Raw genomic sequence first — 5618 nt, forward strand, 5'->3', positions numbered from 1 at the left:
ATATATATATATATATATATATATATATATATATGAAATATAACTTGAATGAAGCATAACTTGTTTCAAAATGTTTAAGGATCATAGGATCATCACATCTTTTCTTTTGATGTTTGTTTACTTTAAAATATATTGTAATTGCAGAAAAGGGTATACACAAGGCATATATACATAGAATTGTTGCTATTTATTTTAGTTTTAGCCACAGTTATTGTGACATTTAACTTAGGCTCAATAAAGGTCCTATGACTTGCTGATAAAATTTGCAGGGAAGAACTTATAGTGATCTTTGATCATGAAATATATGATAAACTCATCTGTGTTTAACGATGCCAAGAGAGTGTGTGCAGCATTGTAGAGAAACAGTCTATGGATTTTGTGGCATCTTTAAAAAGTAGAACCAATAAGAACTTTGGTTGTGTCTGTCCTACCTAGTTGTATACAAAATTTGAATCACTCTCCTCCATGATGAGCTGAAAGGTGACCAGATCCACAAGCATGTACAATTGTGAAGTCTTCCCCTTGTCTTCAGGTAATGGTATTTGCCTCAGTGCAAATTCAAATGTAATGATTCTTCTATTTCTCTTAAAATATGTCCTTTAGTTATTTGATTTTTTTCTCAAGTTTTTGTGATTTATATAGAAATACTAAATAGGCTCAATGGGTTTTTACATATTTTATGTCTATTATTCTACTCTAGTTATTTAGCTATGCATTGAATCTTAGCTGAACAGTAGTTCCTTGTAAATTTAGTCTGTTTCCCCCTCATTTATTTTTCTTTATCACCCCCCATTTCCATCTCTTGCCTCCCATTCCTCATCCGTGTGTGTGTGTGTGTGTGTGTGTGTGTGTGTGTGTGTGCACTTTTTTTTTCTTATCTCCTCTGATGTTCAGACTGCTGTGGAAAACCTAAAATCATTGACAATCTGTCAGTCACAGTTCTTTGTAATTCTTCCTCCTACTACTACTCTTCTTCTTCTTCTTCTTCTTCTTCTTCTTCTTCTTCTTCTTCTTCTTCTTCTTCTTCTTCTTCCTCCTCCTCCTCCTCCTCCTCCTTCTCCTTCCTCCTTATCCTCCTCCCTCCTCCTCCTCCTCTTCCTTTTCTTCCTCCTCCTCCTCCTTCTTCCTCTTCCTCTTCCTCTTCCTCTTCCTCTTCCTCTTCCTCTTCTTCTTCTTCCTCTTCCTCTTCCTCTTCCTCTTCCTTTTCTTCCTCCTCCTCCTCCTCCTCCTTCTTCCTCCTTCCTCCTCCTCCTCCTTCTTCCTCTTCCTCCTCCTCCTCCTCCTCCTCCTCCTCCTCCTCCTCCTCCTCCTCCTCCTCCTCCTCCTCCTCCTCCTCCTCCTCTTCTTCTTCTTCTTCTTCTTCTTCTTCTTCTTCTTCTTCTTCTTCTCTTTCTCCTTCCTCTTCTTCATCCTCCTCTCTTTCTTTTCCTCCTCTTCTCTTTCTTCCTTTCTTTCTTCCTTCTTCTCCTACTCTTCCTCTTTTTGTTCCTCTTCCTTCTCTTTGTCTCTTTCTAATCTCTCTGTTTCTCTGTTTCTGTTCCTTTGTCTCTGTCTCTCTGTGTCTATGTCTCTGCCTCTCTCTGTCTTACATGTAGATCTATCTTTATCAATTGTACTACACCTTACTAAACTTCTTAATAAAACTATTTTTCAATTTTTAGGAATAAACCTTGAAATAATACTCCATTGTCTTCCTTTCTTTATGCATCCCTTGTTTTCACTATAACAGTTCTTCTAACTTGTAATTACTTAACTTTGAATCCTCAGTCTATTTACTTTCCTATTTATCTACACTCTTACATCTATAATCTAAAATTTTTTTTTAGTTTATTCCATCTTTGATACTGTTTTAATTTCTGTGAGTTACTGTTTAGTGAATATGACATCTCTTGAATCATAATAGTTGATCATAATTGTTCTATATTTCCATCATTAGGAAAAGACATTTTTCTACCTGTGTTCTTTTCTATTTTCTTACCTGGGTTGGTGGTATTATTGAGATAACAGTTAACACTTTTTCCCTCCCATTATTTCTCCCATTTCTTCTCCAATTTCTCTCCCACATGTATCTACTCCCTCTTTGTCTCTCATTCAAAAAGAACAGGCCTCTAAAAGATAACATCAAAATCTAACAACATAAAATATAATAACATCAAACAAACAAACAAACAAACAAAAAAAATCTATCACATCAAAGGTGTTAGTAAGAAACTAACAGAGGAAAAGAGCCTCAAGAGAAGGCAGAAGTATCAGAGACCCTCTTCTTTACTTTCCTCAGTTGAATTAACATTGGTTTTTATTCTGTGGGTAGTGACCCATTTTGGAGATAGGATGACCCTTTCTTAAAGGTTTCCTAAGACAATCAGACAATATAGATGTTTACATTATGATTTATAACTAGCAAAATTACAGTTATAAAGTAGTGGTAAAAATAATTTTATGATTGGAGTTCATTACAACATGAAGAGCCGTATTTAAGGGCTCTAGCCTTAGAAAGGTTGAAATCGTCTGAATTATAAAGGGTCTTGTTCTGGTGTCGTCTACCCCTTTGGCTCTTTCACTCTTCTCACCTTGTCTTCTTTGGGTGGGACTTGATGGAGCCATCCCACTGATAGCTGTGCTCTAAATACCTGCTTGTCAAATGTCATCAGTCAACTCTGAGTATTCTCTTTATGATGATATAAAGTGGAATAAACATCACATTGGCCAATGTTTGTTCATGGTATGTTATGACCGAATGCTCATCTAACTTGAGTGATACTGTAGGTGAATGCATGTGGGCTACTTGTTGAATAATCCATCCAAATACATATGTTTGATTTTTACTTCTTGGGTATATTAGGTTTACTGAGAGGTGTCTTTTAACTTCATTCCTAATGCCTTGAAACCCTGACAACTATATTTCAGCAACCAGAGAATCAAGAACTTATGACCCCAAATTCTTCATTGTGAGTGGGTGAATAAAGCTATTTGTGTCCCATTTATTCTGAAATTTTGCTTTGAATCATATTTCATATGTTCCACACTGGAATATTTATTTTTCTCTTTTTAAAAATATGCATACCTGTCAGACTATGTTTGAAATAGTGGGAACACCATGCCCCGTGGTTCCAGAAGCTGTTTTGACCATCACATTCCTATTTTATCTCCCAAGGGCCAACTCTACCAAGTAGAATATGCATTTAAGACTATTAACTAGGGTGGACTTACATCTGTAGCTGTCAGAGGAAAAGACTGCTCAGTTCATGTCGCATAGAAGAAAGAATATGACAAATTACTGGATGCCAACCCAGTAACATATTTGTTCAAAAAAACTGAAAGCATTTGTTGTTTAATGATGGGCGTAACAGCTGACAGAAGATTCCAGGTACAGAGGGCATGCTATGAGACAGCTAATTGGAAAGATAAATGTGGCTATGAGTTTTTTGTGACAAGCTATGAAAAAGAATTGCTAATATTTCTCAAGCTCACATACAGAATAATGAAATGAGGCTACTTTATTGTTGTTTGATTTTAACTGGTATATATAAAAAACAAGGCCCTTAAGTATGCAAGTGGAATCCTATAGGTTTTAAGCCATGGCAGCAGAAGTTAAACAAATATAACCAACCACCTTCCTTGAAAAAAATAAGTAAAGAAGAAAAATAATTGGACATTTGAATAAATATTTAGATAATGCAATTACACGTCTGTCTACTGTTGATTGATTTCAACCCTTCAGAAATAGAAATTGGAAGAGTTAGATTTGAAAATACTCGATTCAGCATTCCTACAGCAACAGAGATTGACACTCACATTGTTGTTCTAGCAGAGAAAGACTGAACACTCTCATCAGTTTACCAAATCCATGATGCCACTTGCCTGTGTGTTTGATACAAAACAACATCATAGAGGTTCCTGTGTTGAAAAATGAAACCTCTCCCACTCCTCCTGCCACTGAACTGCTTAGGACTTGTAAAAATAAAAACAATGCATTTGGAAAAATAAATATGTACACTGTACTTAAAAATAAAAACATAAAATTTTTATGTGCTAAGTTAAAAACTAACTAAATAAAAAATCAAGAAAAACAATTGTCCGCCTCCATTAAAAGACTACTTGTTATTTTATGTTCTTTTATACCACTATTAAATTGATTCTCTATCGCTATGTCCTGTTTCCTTGGTGGTTTTTATGACATAACTGTGTGATTCCAGATTTTTACTCAGCTCTCTTTGAAGAGTTTTGCATCTGCGTATGTATGTATCATTTGCTGGCATGATCTTTGGCTTCCAAGATTTTGTTGCATTTTCTCCTAATTGTCCTTGATATTTTTATATTTAAACTTCCTCACTATTATACTTTTATATACAGAACAAAATTTGATTTGCATAATGTACTCTTGTCTGCATTCACTCTTGTCTGCAATGAGAAATCTTTCTTTAAAAACCATTACTCAGATATCTAATTTTGAAACAAATAAAATGTGGATGTACTATGTTCAAGTTACATTCATACAGAATAGGATTAGTTCTTAAAATGAAAAAAAAAACTTAGTTCTTACCAAACATATTTAACTCTATGTGTAAAAAAAAAATTTAGTATCTTTCATATAATGATGTTTAAAATCTACTGTGATATATGTATACACACACACACACACACACACACACACACATGTGTGTGTTGAGGGTATACCTACAATTCAAAACACTAAGATCACTATAAATTTGATCTAATAAAGCTTAAGACATTTGTTATAGTATAGATTAGTAGATTAGTAAACTTTCTTTGGGACCTATCCCAAACTGTAAGGTTTTAAGAATCAGAGTTAATTTATTTTCTCACACTATCTTCCATTCATATCTATTATAAGCCTAATTTAAAAGAGACTTTAAGCATACATCTCTGGCTCATTTCAAAACTAATCACTGCTTTTATACATTTTAATGGAGATTTTCACATTCTACTAAAATTGTAACATTGTCAGTTGCTAATATTTAGACTTAAGATTAATTTTATCATTTAATATATAATTAAACATGATCATGTCACTGAAAAATTTAAATCATTTTATCTTAGATATAATTTGTAAATTAAATTATTATATAATATCAACCTTGCTCATAATTTATCTATACATTTTAAAACTATTTTTATTATTTATCATGTGTTTCAGCATTTAAGTTTTTATACAGCTTATGATAGATGTTGTGACTCAAGACAGGATGTGTGTATGTGTGTGTGTGTGTGTGTAGAAGAAAATACTAAAGAAAAAAATGTCTTTTTTCCCATGAGAAAACACGTTATACCATACAGAAATTAGTTATATGCCAACTTCTTATATGGGAAGCTGGAAAATGTAGACATTAATTCAAGCAGAAATATGCTATTATAAAGCAAAGGCTCTGTTATTGAGAAATGTTTGAAAATAGAGAAAAGTGGTCATGATTTTTGGTTGCCCTGGTATTTCTAGGATCTCATTTCTGTTTGTATACTCTACATTGTTCTGCTAGTGACTCTCTTTGTTTACTTACTCTAGCTTCTCTGATGATTCTTCTTTAATTAATCAGCTCCTTCTAATTTTAATGTTCATATATATATGAACTTCTAAGAAATCCTTTCTGATCTTTTACTGC

At 33.6% G+C, this 5618-nt stretch overlaps 1 pseudogene; it reads left to right on the forward strand.

The window, feature by feature from the left end:
* Window positions 1-1334: 1334 nt before the first annotated feature.
* On the forward strand, window positions 1335-4467 carry LOC143435190 (proteasome subunit alpha type-6 pseudogene; annotated as a pseudogene).
* The last annotated feature ends 1151 nt before the right edge of the window (window positions 4468-5618 follow it).

The sequence above is a fragment of the Arvicanthis niloticus genome, chromosome 20, assembly GCF_011762505.2.
Source record: "Arvicanthis niloticus isolate mArvNil1 chromosome 20, mArvNil1.pat.X, whole genome shotgun sequence".
NCBI lineage: Eukaryota > Metazoa > Chordata > Mammalia > Rodentia > Muridae > Arvicanthis > Arvicanthis niloticus.